General features: G+C 44.4%; 1 pseudogene; it reads left to right on the top strand.

The window, feature by feature from the left end:
* Positions 1–481: 481 nt before the first annotated feature.
* The window catches only part of LOC123441646, a 36,946-nt pseudogene continuing 17,809 nt past the window's right edge, over positions 482–19,618 (top strand).

Genomic DNA, 19,618 nt, shown 5'->3' with positions numbered 1-19,618 from the left:
GGACTCCGAGGCAGAATGAGAGGAATGTGATGAAGAAGAGGGTTCTAATGCTGACTCAGAATCCGGACAGGCTAGTTTTGCACTAGCAACCACTTTCGTCAGCAAGTCAATCTTCAATCTTGAAGAAAATGATTGCACCATCCAAACTGATGACTCTGCTGATGACTTCGCTCCAACCTATTGCTTCATGACAAAAGGTTCAAAGGTATCAACTAATGCCTCCTCCTCTGATTCAAGTGATTGTGAACCTGATGATTATAAGAAACCCAGTTACAGTAAACTTGCTATCATTTCCACTAAACAACAAACTGCCCTGCAAAAGCTTCAGAAACTGCTAGATAAAAGTGATGATCTGTTGAATGATGAAATAAACCTTACCCAAATCCTCACTGAAGATGTGAAAAGTCTTCAGTCTAGATTTGATAATCTTCAGGATCGTTATGATACACTCCTCACTGATCATGAGAAGCTTTCCTATGAAGTTCTTCAAAGGAAGCTTGATCTTGAGAAGCTGAGGATGTCTCATGATGATCTTCATATGGAAAATGATTCATTACTAGCTCAACACATAAGCGCTGGTCAAGTTGAATTCATTCCTCCATGTCTTAAATGCATTGAACGCGAAACGGCTAATTCCTCACCAGAATCATCAAATGCTACCATTGCTACAAATTCTTCAACTCCACCTGTTGTGTCTATTTCCTTACTTGAGGAAAACACAAATGTTACTGATGAAAATGTAGGGTTGAAGGAATTGTACGTGACAGGCATATACAAAAGCCTCAAAGGACATCAAACCCTTTGTGATGTGCTCAAAAAACAGATCTTGAACAGGAACCCGAGGAAAGAAGGAATTGCCTTTGAGAGGAAATTAAATGCTAATGGATCTTATTGGAAACCTGAGCAGTATCCCAAAACCTCATGGGTTGCTGCTACCGGGCCTCCTTTTGATCCATCTAATCTAACTGCTTTTCATGTGAATTATCCTATTCCTCAGATGAGTCATTTGACTCCAACTATAAACTGTTCAAAAATCAATCTGGTGAAGTATTTGCTCAATATGTTGGAACTAACTGCAGGAATGGCCCTTCTTTGAGGAAAATTTGGGTTCCCAAAAGTTGTCTTGTAAATCTTCAGGTGAATGTCCTCATGACACCACCACTGAAGAATCTGAACCCCAGATCAAATTCCTCAGGAGGACCAAAGTCTTCAAGAGGATCAAAATCCTCGACTGGTCAAAACTATGCTCGTACCCATGCTAATGCGTCTAACATGCAGGAAAACTACAAGGAATATGAATATGAGCGTTACTCCTCAAATCATTATGTTCATAAATCCTCAAACCAGTTCTCTGCATATTCATATGAGTACTTTAGCCCTCCTACTTTTAAGAGAAGTGCATTGGCTTCAATGCCACCTTTCTCATATGGTGCTCGCAGGATGATGAATGCTTTGCCACCCCTTCAGATGTGGGTGGTGAAGAAATCGAACTAATCACTTCTGCAGGTCAGGTCTCCAGATGAATATCATCATCTGAAGAATTTGCTGGAGACCTGAGGAAATGCTTGATAGGACGCAAGCTAATGATTGATGAAATAGAGATATTTCACACGTCCTTACATTTCTGTTATGATGAAATTCTGATCTGATGAAATTAATATCATATTCTTCAAATCTGAAGCATATGAGATGGTAAGCTGTACTAATTCATCTGCAGGATGACAAACCCAAGAATACTGAGTGGGTTCTTGATAGTAGGTGCACACATCACATGACTAGTGATAAAATCTTACTGATGAGTATGCCATGAACTCCATCACCTCTGAAGCAAATCACATATGCTGACAAAGGTAAAAGCAAGGTATTGGGACTTGGCAAAGTGGCTATTTCCAAGGATAGGCATATGGACAAAGTGATGCTTGTTGAATCCCTTGGTTTTAACCTCATGTCTGTCTCAATGCTTTGTGATCTTGATATGATTGTTATCTTTGGTAGATATAGATGTGTAGTCATCATTGAATCTGACAGATCCAAAGTCTTCGAAGGTGTAAGAAGAGGGGATTTGTACATTGTTGATTTCTCTACAGGTCCTCAACCAACCACTTGCTTACTAGCAAAAACCTCAGAAGGATGGTTGTGGCACCGAAGACTAGGTCATGCAGGCATGAGGAATTTGCACACACTCGCGAAGAAGAAGCATGTCATCGGCATCGAATTAGTCAAATTCCTCAAGGATCATCTCTGCGGTGCTTCTCAATCTGGGAAAATGACCAGATCCAAGCATCCCTCGAAGACTATCATGACCACTACTCGTCCATTCGAATTGCTTCATATGGATCTATTTGGACCTACTCACTATGCCACACTAACCAATGCAGCATCTTTATATGGCTTCGTCATAGTTGATGATTATTCCACATATACTTGGGTGCATATCATTGTGTATAAAACTGAAGTGCAGGAAATCTTCAAACGATTTTCGTCAAGGGCCTCGATGAACTTTGGCATCAAGATCAAGCATATCAGGTGTGATAATGGAACCGAGTTCAAAAACACTGGTCTTGATGATTATCTTGATGAACTTGGTATTACTCACGAATTATCTGCTCCCTATACTCCTCGGCGGAATGGTTTCGTCGAAAGGAAGAACAGGACTCTGGTTGAAATGGCAAGGACTATGCTTGAAGAATATCAGACTCCTTGTCGCTTTTGGCCTGAAGCAATCAACACTGCATGCCATATCATCAACAGGGTATATCTTCACAAATTCCTCAAGAAAACCTCATATGAACTCCTCATAGACAAGAAACCCAATGTAAGTTATTTCAAAGTCTTCGGTTCAAGATGCTGGATTAGAGATCCTCACCATAGCTCAAAATTTGCACCTAAGGCACATGAAGGTTTTATGCTCGGTTATGGAAAGGACTCGCACACTTATAGAGTCTTCAACAACTATCACAACAAAGTTGTTGAGACTGTAGATGTGCGATTCGATGAAACTAATGGCTCGCAAAGAGAGCAATTGCCTTCTGATCCAGACAAACTGTCTCCTAAGGACGCAATAAAGCTCAAACCTACTGAAGACATTGTCCCCACTGAGGAAATTGGTGAAAAAACGATCCCCATCACTGATGAAAATCAAGATGATGCTCCTGAGGAAATTGCACCAGAACCACTTCCTCAGCCCAAACAAAATCCTCAACCAGCTCATCCGAGGATTGCAAATGAAGTAGAACTTGACAAAATGCTCAATGACATCAACGTGCTAGGTCCTCTCACTCGCTCAAAAGCTTCACACTTAGTTAACTTTTGTGGGCATTTTTCCTTTGTATCCATCACAGAAACCTCCAAAGTTGCTGAGGCTTTTCTAGAACCGCAGTGGATCCAAGCTATGCAAGACGAACTTCTTCAATTCAAGATGAATGACGTATGGGAGCTCGTCAAACGACCAGATCCTTGCAAGCACAACATCATCGGCACCAAGTGGATTTTCGGAAACAAGCAAGATGAGGACGGTCAAGTGGTGAGGAACAAGGCACGACTTGTAGCCCAAGGCTACACCCAGGTTGAAGGAATAGATTTCGATGAAACTTTTGCACCCTGTTGCTAGACTTGAAGCTATTCGAATACTACTTGCTTATGTTAATCATCATAACATCATCTTATATCAAATGGATGTGAAAAGTGCATTCCTCAATGGTAAGCTTGAGGAAGAAGTATATGTTGCTCAACCCCCAGGTTTTGAGGATCCAAAGAATCCAGACAAAGTCTTCAGACTCAAAAAGGCTCTTTATGGTCTCAAGCAAGCCCCTCGGGCATGGTATGATACATTGAAGGAATTCCTCATGAAGAAAGGCTTCAAACCTGGTTCACTCGATCCAACTCTTTTCACTAAATCCTATGATAATGAGCTATTTGCGTGTCAAATATATGTCGATGATATCATATTTGGCTGTACTGACAAACGATACAGTGATGAATTTGCCTACATGATGAGTGAAGAATATCAGATGTCCATGATGGGGGAGCTGAAATTCTTCTTAGGTCTTCAAATTCGTCAACAAAGCAACAGAATCTTCATATCACAGGAGAAATACCTCAAGGATGTTCTGAGGAAATTCCACATGCATGAATGCAAAGGTGCCAAGACTCCAATGCCTACCAACGGCCACCTCGTCACTGATGAAAATGGTAAAGATTTCGATCAGCAGGTATATCGTTCTATGATTGGTTCTTTATTGTATCTATGTACATCTAGGCTAGATATAATGCTTAGTGTTTGCATGTGTGCACGTTTTCAAGCAAAACCGAAGGAATCACACCATAAGGCTGTGAAGCATATTCTTCGATACTTAGCTCACACACCAACACTAGGATTATGGTATCCCAAGGGCTCAAATATTCATCTGGTAGGGTATTCTAATTCTGACTCTGCTGGTGACCGTGTGGATCGCAAGTCAACTTCTGGCACATGCCATTTACTCGGAAGATCACTAGTTTGCTGGTCCTCAAAGAAGCAGAACTGCGTATCACTCTCCACTGCCGAAGCTGAGTACATTGCTGCCGGTTCATGCTGTGCTCAGTTATTATGGATGAAGCAAACCCTCAAGGACTACGGCATCAACATGAAGAATGTGCCTCTCTACTGTTACAATGAGAGTGCTATCAAGATTGCATACAACCCAGTACAACACTCGAAGACCAAGCACATCCAGATTCGTCATCATTTTCTTCGGGACCATGTCCTCAAGGGCAATATCCTCATCGACCATGTGAAGACTGATGATCAACTGGCAGATATCTTCACTAAGCCCTTGGATGAGAAAAGGTTTTGCAAGTTGCGGTGTGAGCTAAATATCTTAGAATCTTCAAATGTTTTGTAAAAACACGCACACATCCTAACACTTACGCAAAATTGATGACTTAGATGTGCAACACATGATGAATCGATTTTATTCAACTGATGAAGAATGTCACTTTGAATGTGAAGAAATCAACGAAGAAATTGATTCTCACGGCCCTACGACAATTGTACGCGGCGTCTGTAATCAATATTCTTATATGGTGGGTCACGCCACCGCCCAATGTGAAATTCCTCAAGTTGTTTTTCTTCAAATGTTCCATTTCCTCAAAATGTGTTTTTCTTCAAAACAGCTGTTCTCCATTGTGACGATTTATCACAAAATCTTCAAAAACACTTGATGACTTTCATTTGACTAGATAGATTGTGATTTCAAGTCCTCAACAGCATTCACTTATAGCTATTTCTTGAAGTTGATATTTCTGCTAAGTGAATGTGATCGGACCCTACTTTCCCTCTATGCTATACTCATCCAGTCTATTCAATTCTTCATATGCGTTCTACTTGAAACTTTGTTCAAAATCCTCACTGCGTCCTTGTCAACTGATGATTTTGTAACAAAAATCCTCAAATCTTCAAAAATTGTTTCTTTAATGCACAGTAACTGAACCCCACTTCCCATGATCGGATAACCACGATCTCCACTATCTCCACCGCCTTGTTCGGGAGCTACACGTGTCCTACAGAGACGTAGAGGCAGGGGCTGTTTGGTCCGAAATCTTCGTGCCAACAGTAACTGTCTGGCTATAAATATGTCCTTATGCCCCTCGGCAAACTCTTCTTCGCCTCTTCGCGCTCCTGCTACAGCAAACACCACTGAACCCTAGCGCCATTGCTGGTAGTCTCGTCGCTAGTGAGGAAGAGCTTCACTGCCTCGACTTCTCTGTCGCCGGAACCACGCCGGAGTCGGACCATCTCCGTCCGCCGCCGCCGTAGACGTCCTCTGTCGCCGGGTTAGGGTGCATTGGACACGCGACCGAAGAGCCTCTCTACAAAACATCTCTGTGTTCTTCGTGTGCTCCTTCAAGGCTAAATAAAATCCCATTTTTACCGCAAGTTAGATCTACAATTTTACATCTTCTATGTGAAATCTGTTTTTCCTCAAGAATCGATAAGCACTTGATTCCTCAAACACTGCCTATCACCACATCATTGATGAACTATGCTAAGCATCTAAGATTTTCACGAGATTCCTCAATTGTGCGAATTTTCGGATCTGTACAACTCTAGAACCCAAGATCAGTATGCTTAGGAAAATTCCTCAACCACTGGTTAAATTCCTCAACTGTCGAACTTTTTCATTTTCTTCAAATCTGAGAACGCATATGACCTCTCCAAATTCCTCGCAACTATACTCTGTTCACAGGTACACACATGTCAGCTGATGAATCTCTCGGTTCTCATCACATTAACTCATTTGCAGCATTTCTAGAAGAAAATCTTCAAGTCTCATCAGAATCCTCAAGAGTTCAATCTCATCAGCAAAATCCTCAGCTGAAGACAATGCAGGATGACAAAAAATAGAAGGGAGGAAAGAAACTTGAGCAAAATACAGCTGTGGATATCCCTGAGGATATTTACTTGGACTATTGCACACCTGATGAAAATGAGACGATGGCCAAGAGAAAGATATGGCTGCAAAAGATAGAACGCCGATGGGCGAAGGAATGGAAGGAATACAGGTTTGTGACTGCCAAGTATGCGAAGAAATTCGCTCTGAAGCCCCCTTGCAGACGGGCCCCACTTGAGGATCATCAAGTAGCACATCCCTCAAGCCTCAAGACCATTGATGACTATCCACATGAGAAGGAAAAGCATCTGGCTAAGCTCAAGAAGCAGGCAGAAGCTGCAGTGAGGAAATTCAATGAATCCTCAGCTGTTGCTACTTCCTCTGCCGCTGAGACTTCTGGTTCAGAAATTCCTAAAATGCAGTCTGCACCATCAAAGCCAAGGGCTCCAAAGCCTCAAGAGAAGTCTGCTCAGGCTTCAGTCACAAAACCCTCAGCACCAAAACCATCAGCGGCAAAACCCTCAGTGCCAATCTCTTCAGTCACAAAATCGTCAGCACCAACACCAAAACCTCAAGAGAAAACAGTACAGAAGCAAGTCATGAAGCCTATGACCGTCAGCTCCAGCTCCTCACTCCCAGCTGCAACCAGCTCGGAGACAAAGTCTTCACCACCTACTGTGAAGACTCAGGTATCTGCTCAACGAGCAACTGTACCGAGCCCCAGCAAAATCATCACCGTCCCGTCTGCATCAGAGGACAGTGATGAATATGATGATCAAACCCTGCAAGCCATCATCAGAAACAAGAAGGAAAGAGTAGCTCAAGCATCAGGCAGTGTCATTCCTCTGGCCATGGACCCCAAGGTCCTCCTTGACTACATCAACATCTGGTATGACGACCCAAACACTCCTCTTGATGATTTGAAACTTCCCCCTGGCATTAGCCACATGGTGGCCACTTTCATAAATGAAGCCAAGTGGAAAGAACAGCAGGCCAAGCAGGCCAAAGTTGCAAAGCTCAAAAAGGAGAAATTCCTCAAGCAGAATCTCCTCAACTTGACTCCTGATGCACTCGTATCAACAGAGGCAGAGCTGAAGAATTCGACTGACAAGTACTCCAAGCTGTCAGATCGAAAGAGCCTCAAAAGCAATTTCGTCAAGCTGGCCACTAAAGTTGTTGATGACTACAACAAGAAGGCCGCACCTCCAGCACCAACTTCTCAGCCCTTGATTGAGGAGCCCGCAGACGAATCTCCTCATGATGAGGAAACTCCCCAGGCTGAGGAAATCCACCAAGAAAGCTGTGCAGATGCACCGGCTATTGAAGAAATCATCATGGAAGCTCCAGCTTATGAATCTGCTGCAGCTGATGAGACTGACCCTGACCCAGCTGCTTCATCAAAGCATGCTGATGACTCTCTTCCAGCTGGTTCCACAATACCAACTGAAGAATCTGTCGAGAGAACCCCTTCACCAAAAGCATCAAAGGTGAAGAAGATGACTCCATCTGCATCAGATGTGAAGAAAACCAGGGCTGCTGAGAAGGAAGCCAAAAAGAGAAAGTCCTCCTCAGCAGAAGAAGAAACAGAGGCCAAGCGCCTCAAAGCACTTGAAGAAACTGCTCCTCTGGACCCTGTGCCCTTAAATGTCGCTCCGTATTATGAAATGGTCATCATTGATGATCCAGCGAAAAAGGCAGATGAGGAAATGAAGGATGCCGCCTCTGAGGAACACACTGACGAACAAATTCATATAGACGACAGTCCTCAACCCTTCATTCCTCAGAAAGACTCTACTCAAGGATTAGCTGCACCAGCTGATGAAACTGCCTCTGCAACCAAGCCAGCTAAGTAAGAACAACATGAAAATCCTCAAGTTGATGAAATTCAACGCTCTGAGCAAAATCCTCAAGATGAGGAACAGGCTGACCCAACTCCTCCAACTAAGCAAGAAGAAGCTATTCCTCAGCAGGATGCACAGCCAGAGCAAGCCCCTCAACCTAACGCCCAGCCAACACCATCTCCTCAGCCTGAAGTACCAGCGCCTGAAATTCCTCACCCTAAGGAAAATGCTGAGGAAAATGCACCTGAACAAGACAATGCATTCGTCGTGCTCAACCCAGAGACTGCCATTGTTGTCTCCCCTCCTGTTCCTCAGCAAAATCTTCAGCCAGTTTAGTGTCAGCCATTCTCCAAGCGTCCAAAGTTTCAAAAGGAAAATTTCTTTGAAGAACACATGTACTTCATTGGAGAGAACCCCTATGACAAGCCTCAAATGAGGCATCTGAAGTTTTGGACTAGGACACAGATGAATTACTATGCCTCTGTGCTATGTGGACGAAACAAGATATTCCAGCACGGGCATATTCCTCACGTTGAACTTGAAGATATACCGTGCCTGGAGCCAGTCCTCAAGGTGCTCCATGATCCTGGTTTACTACCAATGTGCTCAGACATCTCTGACTGGAACAACGAGCCAATTCTTCAGTTCTATGCCACTCTTCACATATCCAACAACCCTGAAGACATTAACACTTGGGTGTTTGATTGGATGACACAAAACTATCACTACAAGGCTCCTGCTACTGAACTCCTCCGTGAACTGCCTGTACCAATTCCCTCAGATGAGGCTGTGAAGCTTTATGGTGAGCGTGAGCTGCCCAATGGGATGATGGAAGTCCTCATAAAGCTTTTGGCTGAAGGAAAACCTCCGAGAACAACCTTCCTTGTCCACGAGCTCAAGTACACAACCAGATCTATTTACAGAATCCTCTGCAGTGTGCTCGCCCGATCAAAGGCCATGATGACGAAGAAGATGTCGTAGGCCTCATGAAGAATATCCTCTTCAACATCATTCATGGTATTCCTATCAACATCCATGATTTCTTCTTAAGGACTTTGGCCGACAATGCTATGTGTCCTTTTGATCACAAGATATATGCCCCATGGATCATGAGATTCATCAGGACAAGGACATGCATCAACTTTCATGCTGATTTCCAAAACCATGTTGGTTATATGCCTCCTATCCGGGTCAACAAGAAGACTTTTGAGCCCATTGAAGGAAAAGGCAAATCAGTGATTGCAGAAGGCAGTAGGCCCGTTGATGGCCAGTTCAGAGAGATAGAAGCTTATTCTTCATGGGATGATACTGAGACTCGTCCAGCAAGCCCCATTCCTCCTCACGTGATGAATACAAGAGAGCTCCTCCTCAGTCTTCACCAGAAGGTGGATCACAATCACAAGTGGTTCAAACGCCAGTTTGGCGCCATTGTGAAAACCCTCACTGAAACACAGAACTCTGTGAAGCTCAACCATCATTATCTGCATGAGGTTTCTGATTGCACCTGGGCTACACTTGCACATTTCAAGACTCAGACTGAGCTTGAAGAAATGGACTTTGAGCGAGACTTTGATTGGTCGTGGCTACCCAAGAAGAAGTTCAGGCCTATTCCAATTCCAGACCTTGAAGACAGCTCCTTTTCTTCATTCTGCACTGCTGAAACTGATGAAGAACATCTCGACACTGCTACCGGTCCAAGGAAGAAGACTACTCCCAAGAAGCATCACGGCTCTTCCTCAACTGCCAAGAAGTGAAGTCTTCACGGGCGTTAGTCCTCAGTTTTTCCCTTTTTGTCACTTGATGACAAAGGGGGAGAAACTTGAGAGTTAGTCTTCAAGCGGGATATTTTTGGGGCTTATGAACTATATTTAAGTTACAAACTCTTGGCTCTTCTGAAGTTTTTAAGTAATGAGTTGTAACTTAAGCCCGATGGTACTCTGACGCTTTTGAACGTTTTTCTTCGCATTCTTATTCCTCAAGTTTTAATGCACGCATGCTGGAATTAGTCAGATACCATTTGTCATCATGCATTTTCATTTTCTTCATATGATATGTTACATGTATGCATGATTTACAAGACTCAGGGGGAGATCTCCATGATATAAATCATCAATGTGCATTTGTTGTGAAAAGCAAAATCCTCAAGATATGCACATCTTCAGGCGGAGTCTCTCTGAATCTTGATTTCAAATTCCTCAAATGAGTATTTACACTTCATATTTTTTGATCCCTGTTGAAGACTTAACCTAATTGTCATCAACCACCAAAAAGGGGGAGATTGTAAGTGCATCTAGTGCCCTTAGTGATTTTGGTGGTTTGTAGACTTATAGGTTAAGTATCTAATGTGTTTATGAGTGTATACATGATCTATAAGTCATTGAGGAGTTTGAGATATTTGAAGAATATCGACCCCTAAAAATATATGTCTTCAGTTGAAGAAATTGGTCTGAAGCTGAAGAAATGAATCGCGAGGAATCTGCGATGAAATTGATATTCCTCATGAAGATACTGAAATCGAGGAATTCGGTCTGTCCTAAAGAAAATCACTTTGAAGAATTTGAAGCATGAAGATTGACACTTCTTGTTTTATTTTCTTCGCATTTGAGTAATAGGAACACCGTACTATTAAAGGGGGTCGAAGTTACACTTTGGAATGAATTTCCTCATGATGCTCAACCCAAGCCTAAACCTACGAAATGCATCAAGTGAGGAATACGAGTGACATGAGGACTCTCACAGTTGAGGGTTCCGACCGTTTCGATAGCCACGCCAAGTCATTGGTCTTATCCACTCCAAGGGTCATATTATTTAAGGGCATTAGTGTCAAATCATGCCGGGATGCTTCCAGGCTATAAATAGCCACCCCCACAACCATTAGCTGGTTGGCTGCTCCGTTAGAAACTGACCCTTGTCATAAGAGCAACCCAATTCCTCGGAGTCTTCGAGAGTAATTCATCAGTGAGGAAATACACCATACACCGAAACCACAAACCAAACCTAGTGATTGAGCATCACTGAAGAAGTTGTTCCTGTGTGGGACTGAAGCCTGTTACCTTTGAGGACTGTGCATCCTCCAGACGGTTAGGCGTCATGGTCTAGAGCTTTCCAGGAGTCAATTGTGGATCGTCGGGTGACCAAGTTTGTGAGGGTTTGGAAGTCTGCCCTGAAGACATACCACGAGTGTTGGGCGAGGACTCAGTGTCCTTAGCTCAAGGAGAACACGGTAGGGACTGTGTGTACCGGGACTGTGTGTCCTTTGGTTTCCATACCAAGCCGCTCCAAACCAGATGTACGACTGTCACAGCAGTTTGAATTGGGTCATCAACGACTGTCTTCACTGACAAACGGGTTCTAATTCCTCAACTCCTTACTTTCCCCGTATTATGTGTTGATGACTTTCACTGCTACTGTTTGAAGAATTTGCTGAATAGTTTCTCTTAATTTCCTCAACCCCAAATTCTTCACGTCAGTTAATCCTCATCTGTATTCTGCATGCTTGCTCACAGTGCAATCTGTTTTCACATTCCTCACTCCTAAAAACTGATGTTGTGAAACTTTGCACTTCTGATCCTTTACTGTTTCCGCTCTAAGTTAGTCATCAGTGAGGAATTTCCTCAAAAGGAATTTCCTCAGCGATGAAATTTTAAATATTTCCTATTCGCCCCCTTCTAGTCGATATAACGCACTTTCACGTACCAAAACTCGTAACTCAGATATTCATCTCTATGATCATATCCTAGACAGTTTATCATCTTGTTACGACGAACTTCACTCTGAAACAGAATTGAACTTTTCAATATTTCAGACTTGTGATTCATTAAGTAAATACTCCTGTATCTACTCAAATCGTCATTGAAGTAAGAACATAACGATATCCACTGCGTGCCTCAGCACCCATTGGACTGCATACATCAAAATGTATTACTTCCAACAAGTTACTATCTTGTTTCATCTCAATGAAAACAAGGCCTTGCTCATGTGGTATGATTTGCATGTCACAAGTGATTCAAAATCAAGCGAGTCCAAACGATCCATCTCTCATGGAGTTTCTTCATGCATTTATACCAACATGTATGGTTTGCATGTCTCAAACGTTTCAAAAATGAGTGAGTACAAAGATCCATCAGCATGGAGCTTCTACATGCATTTTATACCAACATGACTCAAGTGGCAGTGCCACAACTAAGTGGTACTATCATTATTACGTTGTATCTTTTGGCACAAATATTATGAACATGTGTAACACTATGATCGAGATTCAATACACCATTGTGGGTAATTATTCAAACAAATAGAACAACTATTATTCTCTTTTAAATGAATAATCGTATTTGAATAAACACGATCCAATCATGTTCATGCTCAACGCAAACACCAAATAACAATTATTTAGGTTTTACCACCAATCCCGATGATAGAGGGAGCGTGCGATGTTTGATCACATCAACCTTGGAAACACTTCCAACACTTATCGTCACCTCGCCTTTTGCTAGTCTCCGTTTATACCGTAGCTTTCATTTCGTGTTACTAATCACTTAGCAACCGAACCGGTATCCAATACCCTCGCACTACTAGGAGTACTAGTAAAGTTCACATCAATATCATGTATATCAAATATACTTCTTTCGACTTTGCCAGCCTTCTTATCTACCAAGCATCTAGGGTAGCTCCGCCTCAGTGACCGTTCCCCTCATAACAGAAGCACTTAGTCTCGGGTTTGGGTTTAATCTTGGGTCTCTTCATTAGTGCAGCAACTGTTTTTCCGTTTCACGAAGTATCCCTTTTAGCCCTTGCCTCTCTTGAACTTAGTGGTTTTACTAACCATCAACTATTGATGCTTCCTCTTGATTTCTACTTTCGCAGTGTCAAACATTGCGAATCGCTCAAGGATCATCGTATCTATCCTTGATATGTTATAGTTCATCATGAAGCTCTCTCAGCTTGGTGACAGTGACTTTAGAGAACCATTACTATCTCATCTGGAAGATCAACTCCCACTTGATTCAAGCGATTGTCGTACTCACACAATCTGAGCACATGCTCAACTATTGAGCTTTTCTCCTTTACTTTGTGGACAAAGAATCTTGTCGGAGGTCTCATACCTCTCAACAAGGACGCAAGCATGAAATCACAATTTCATCTCTTTAGAACATCTCTTATGTTCCGTGACGTCTCAAAACATCTTAGGCGCCTTGCTTCTAAGCCATTGAGTATTTTGCACTGAACTATCGTTCAGTCATCAGAAACGTGTATGTCGGATGTTCACAACATCCACAAACGATGCTCGAGGTGCAGCACACTGAGTGGTGCATTAAGGACATAAGCCTTCTGTGCAACAACGAGGGCAATCCTCAGTTTTACAGACTAAGTCCGCAAAGTTGCTACTATCAACTTTCAACTAAATTTTCTCTAGGAATATATAAAAAACAGTAGAGCTATAGCGCAAGCTACATCGTGATTCGCAAAGACCATTAGACTATGTTCATGACAATTAGTTCAATTAATCATATTACTTAAGAACTCCCACTCAAAAAGTACATCTCTCTAGTCATTTGAGTGGTACATGATCCAAATCCACTATCTCAAGTCAGATCATCACGTGAGTCGAGAATAGTTTCAGTGGTAACCATCTCTACGCTAATCATATCAACTATACGATTCATGCTCGACCTTTCGGTCTCATGTCTTCCGAGACCATGTCTGCACATGCTAGGCTCGTCAAGTTTAACCCGAGTGTTCCGCGCGTGCAACTGTTTTGCACCCGTTGTATGTGAACGTTGAGTCTATCACACCCGATCATCACGTGCTGTCTCGAAACGAAGAACTATCGCAATGGTGCACAGTCGGGGAGAACACAATTTGAGCTTGAAATTTTAGTGAGAGATCACCTCATAATGCTACCGTCGTTCTAAGCATAATAAGGTGCACAAAGGATTAACATCACATGCAATTCATAAGTACATGATATGGCCATCATCATGTGCTTCTTGATCTCCATCACCAAAGCACCGACACGATCTTCTTGTCACCAGTGTCACACCATGATCTCCATCTTCATGATCTCCATCAACGTGTTGCCATCGGGGTTGTCATGCTACTCATGCTATTACTACTAAAGCTACGTCCTAGCAATATAGTAAACGCATCTGCAAGCACAAACGTTAGTTTAAAGACAACCCTATGGATCCTGTCGGTTGTCGTACCATCGACGTGCAAGTCGATATGAACTATTACAACATGATCATCTCATACATCCAATATATCACATCACGTCATCGGCCATATCACATCACAAGCATACCCTGCAAAAACAAGTTAGACGTCCTCTAATTGTTGTTGCATGTTTTACGTGGTGACCATGGGTATCTAGTAGGATCGCATCTTACTTACGCAAACACCACAAGGGAGATATATGAATTGCTATTCAACCTCATCCAAGGACCACCTCGGTCGAATACGATTCAACGAAAGTTGGAGAAACTGACACTCGCCAATCATCTTTGAGCAACGGAGTTGCTAGTAGCGATGAAACTAGTCTCTCGTAAGCGTACGAGTAATGTCGGTCCGAGCCGCTTCGATCCAACAATACCGCGGAATCAAGAAAATACTAAGGAGGGCAGCAAATCCCACATCACCGCCCACAACAATTTTCTGTTCTACTCGAGATAACATCTACACATGAACCTAGCTCATGATGCCACGGTTGGGGAACGTCGCATGGGAAACAAAAAATTTCCTACGCACATGCAATACCTATCATGGTGATGTTCATCTACGAGAGGAGATTTCCGATCAACGTACCCTTGTAGATTGCACAGCAGAAGCGTTAAGAAATGCGGTTGATGTAGTGGAACGTCCTCACGTCCCTCGATCTGCCCCGCGAACCGTTCCACGAACCGTCCCGCAATCCATCCCACGATCCGCTCCGATCTAGTGCCGAACGGACTGCACCTCCGCGTTCAGCACACGTACAGCTCGACGATGATCTCGGCCTTCTTGATCCAGCAAGAGAGATAGAGAGGTAGATGAGTTCTCCAGCAGAGTGATGGCGCTCCGGAGGTTGGTGGTGATCTAATCTCAGCAAGGCTCCGCCCGAGCTCCGCAGAAACGCGATCTAGAGGAAAAACCGTGGAGGTATGTGGTCGGGCTGCCGTGGCAAAGTTGTCTCAAATCAGCCCTAAAACCTCCGTATATATAGGTGGGAGGGGAGGGGCCTTGCCTTGGGGCCCAAGGAGCCCCAAGGGGTTCGGCCGAACCAATGGGGGAAGTCCTCCCCTTCCAATCCTAGTCCAACTAGGATTGGAGGTGGAGTCCTTCTCCACTTTCCCACTTCCCCTTTTTTTTCTTTTCTCTTTGATTTTTTCTTTCTCCTGTGCATAGGGCTTCTTGGGCTGTCCCACCAGCTCACTAAGGGCTGGTGTGGCACCTCTAAGGCCTATGGGCTTCCCCCGGGTGGGATTGCCCCCCCCCCCCCGGTGAACATCTGGAACCCATTCGTCACTCCCGGTACATTCCCGATAATGCCGAAAACTTTCCGGTAAACAAATGAGGTCATCCTATATATCAATCTTCGTCTCTGGGCCATTCCAGAAACCCTCGTGATGTCCGTGATCTCATTCGGGACTCCGAACAACATTTGGTAACCTACCATATAACTCAAATACGCATAAAACAACGTCGAACCTTATGTGTGCAGACCCTGCGGGTTCGAGAACTATGCAGACATGACCCGAGGGACTCCTCGGTCAATATCCAATAGCGGGACCTGGATGCCCATATTGGATCCTACATATTGTACGAGGATCTTATCATTTGAACCTTAGTGCCAAGGATTCATATAATCCCGTATGTCATTCCCTTTGTCCTTCGGTATGTTACTTGCCCGAGATTTGATCGTTAGTATCCGCATACCTATTTCAATCTCGTTTACCGACAAGTCTCTTTACTCATTTTGTAATACAAGGTCCCGTGACTTACACTAAGTCACATTGCTTGCAAGGCTTGTGTGTGATGTTGTATTACCGAGTGGGCCCCGAGATACCTCTCCGTCAAACGGAGTGACAAATCCCAGTCTCGATCCATACTAACTCAACGAACACCTTCGGAGATACCTGTAGAGCATATTTATAGTCACCCAGTTACGTTGCGACGTTTGATACACACAAAGCATTCCTCCGGTGTCAGTGAGTTATATGATCTCATGGTCATAGGAACAAATACTTGACACGCAGAAAAACAGTAGCAACAAAATGACACGATCAACATGCTACGTTCATTAGTTTGGGTCTAGTCCATCACATGATTATCCTAATGATGTGATCCCATTATCAAGTGACAAAACTTGCCTATGGTCAGGAAACCTTGACCATCTTCGATCAACGAGCTAGTCAACTAGAGGCTTACTAGGGACAGTGTTCTGTCTATGTATCCACACAATTATTGTGTGTCCAATCAATACAATTTTAGCATGGATAATAAACGATTATCATGAACAAAGAAATATAATAATAACTAATTTATTATTGCCTCTAGGGCATATTTCCAACAGTGGTTCGGGAACAGTCCAAGCATTCTCATTGCACAAGATGTTATTCAATAGAATCTCGGCTTGTTCTACAGTTCGTTCCCTAAAAACACTACCGGCACAACTATCTAAGTGGTCTTTGGAAGCATCGGTAAGTCCATTATAGAAGATATCAAGTATTTCGTTCTTCTCAAGAGGGTTATCAGGCAAAGCATTCAGCAGCTGGATGAGCCTCCCCCAATTTGTGGGAGACTCTCTTCTTCAGCTTGAGTAAAGTTGTATATTTCCTGCAAGGCAGCTTGCTTCTTATGGGCAGGGAAATATTTTTCAGAGAAGTAGTAGACCATATCCTGGCGGCTACGCACACAACTAGGAGCAAGAGAAGTGAACCAAGTCTTAGCATCATCCATTAGCGAGGAAGGAAACAACTTGATCATGTAGTAGTGGCGGATCTTTTCCTCACTAGTGAATAGGGTGGCTATATCGTGCAGTTTGGTAAGATGGGCTACAACCGTTTCAGACTCATAACCGTGAAAAGGATCATATTCGACCAGAGTGATTAGCTCAGGGTCCACAGAGAATTCATAATCCTTATCGGTCACAAAGATAGGAGAAGTAGCAAACTTCGGGTCGTATTTCATCCTAGCATTCATAGATTTTTCTTTCCACTTGCACAGAAGTTTCTCAACATCATAGCCATCCTTACACGCAAGAAAATCCTCAGCTATCTCTCCCTCCATAACATAGCGTGTATCAGGCATAACAGTCAATTCAGGCATAGTAGCAGGTTCTACTTCAATATTATCAGCAGTTTCAGAAGTATCATGACGTCTAGCAGCAACTCTAGCAATTTGTGCGTCAAGGGAACCTAGTGGCAAAATAGTATCAAGCATAGCATCATCAGGCATAGTATCAAGCATAGCATCATCAGGCATAGCATCATCAGGAATAGTATCAAGCATAGCATCATCATAACCATCATGGGCAACAGAAGTAGCATCATCAAGCACAGGCGACATATCAAGATTTCTAGCAGGAGGCGAAGTCAAAAACTTACTCAGAACTGAAGGTGAATCAAGTGCAGAGCTAGATGGCAGTTCCTTACCTGTCCTCGTAGTGGAAGGTAGGATTTTAGTTCATGGATCTTTGGATTCCTCATAGTGATCAGCAGACGTCAATCCCAAGTGACTCAGAGAATATAGTTGTGCTTCCCCGGCTATGGCGCCTGATGGGGTTATAGTCCTAGGGTAGGGTCATATGCCTGCCCTATAAGTCCTACCCAAGGACTACCCTTCATAAGGGATAAGACCCTTAGTCAGTTCCGAATGAATTAAGGACTTCCCATCCTCCAGTCGGTAACGAATCCTCCACCATCCAGTCGGAGATGAGCATTCGGAGTGTATCAAACTAACCGACTGGATTTCACTCTGTGCATCGTAACCTCCCTGGAGGGAAACGGTCGTACGTTTCCATGTGCCATTATTAGCATTTAAGACATATGTTACCTGTAACGTAGGCATTTATTCGCCCCTACTCCACCCCTGTGCACCGAACCGTTGTGGAGGGCAGCGCACTCTATATAAGCCGCCCTCCTCCACTGCTGCAAGGGTTAGCAATTCACTGTAATCCATATTCCACTCGACAACAAGCTCCCAGAGCACTAAGACGTAGGGCTATTACCTCCACCGTAGAGGAGCCTGAACTCATACAACCTCGCCGTAGCTAAGGCTCTGCCCATCCTTTCGTACCCTACACATCTACTGTCAGACTTATACCCACGACAGTTGGCGCCCACCGTGGGGCAGGCGTCTAAGCGACTTCCGGCGAGTTTGCGACTACATCTTTTCGTCATGTCATCCGGTGGAGATTCGAGCATGGGTCACGAGATCCTCTTCGGCGCTCTCTCCTTCATCGTTGATGATTCGGCATGGCTTCGGGACGCCCCTCTCGAAGTCGAGGCACTTCCCCGTCGCGGAGCTACGCACTTCCGTGCCGGCGCCCGCGGCATTCTTCTTCTCAAGCAGTCGGCTCCGGTGTCGACCTACACCGCCGTCACGCGCCGTAACAAGCGGTCCCGCCGTCCGCGGCTCCAGCGTTGGGTGCAACATGCCCAGGCGCGCCAGAACGCGTCTTCGCAAGTGGCGGTCCTAGAGTCGGTTGTGGTTTCCCCGCCGTCCCAGCGCTCGGACTCGGTTCCGACTAAGTTTCCTTCCGAGTACTTGGGTCGCGGGGCTGCAGCAGAAGTACACATGGCCAACTCCCACGAAATTCCCCGCCAAGCTGACCGGAACGAGCACGAGATCGGCGAAACATCCGGCGCTCGCCGTCCAGCTCGCCATTCTGCCAGTCGGCACACTCGGCGGAGAAACGTGCAGTTGTTCCGCACACCCATCCTCAACTTGGTTGCCGCTGCCAAGATAGCCGATTCCCTTCAGCCGACTGATTCAGAGGCTGGCAGGGGTATCGAGCAAATCCGCGCCCTGCTGCACACGGCACAGCAGCAAAACTCGACGGTCTCCCAGTCGCACAACATGATCCACAATAGTTCTGTTCATGTGAACACGCATCGGTCAGTTCATAGCCCTGGTTCTCATCAGCGACCCAGGGGAGGCAGCCGTTCCATCAATCCCGAAGATCGTCGCCGTTCACGCACCCCTCCGCGGGGTAGACCCTACGGGCCCCGACATCATGATGATCGGCGTTCAGTCGGTGACACTTATGATCCAAGTCCGACGCGAGAGGGCATATAACCCAGCGGAGGGTCGACAGGGGCCGAGCCCACCGCGATGGTCACGATATTGATCGTCCGAGTGGAAGCAGGACCATCGTTTCTGGTCCCGAGTGTTTCACTCGAGCCATCCGTTCGGCTAACATCCCTCCCA

The sequence above is a fragment of the Hordeum vulgare genome, chromosome 3H, assembly GCF_904849725.1.
Source record: "Hordeum vulgare subsp. vulgare chromosome 3H, MorexV3_pseudomolecules_assembly, whole genome shotgun sequence".
NCBI classification, from domain to species: Eukaryota; Viridiplantae; Streptophyta; class Magnoliopsida; order Poales; family Poaceae; genus Hordeum; species Hordeum vulgare.
The sequence above is the reverse complement of the archived record's forward strand: the minus strand, read 5'-3'. Positions and strand labels throughout refer to the sequence as shown.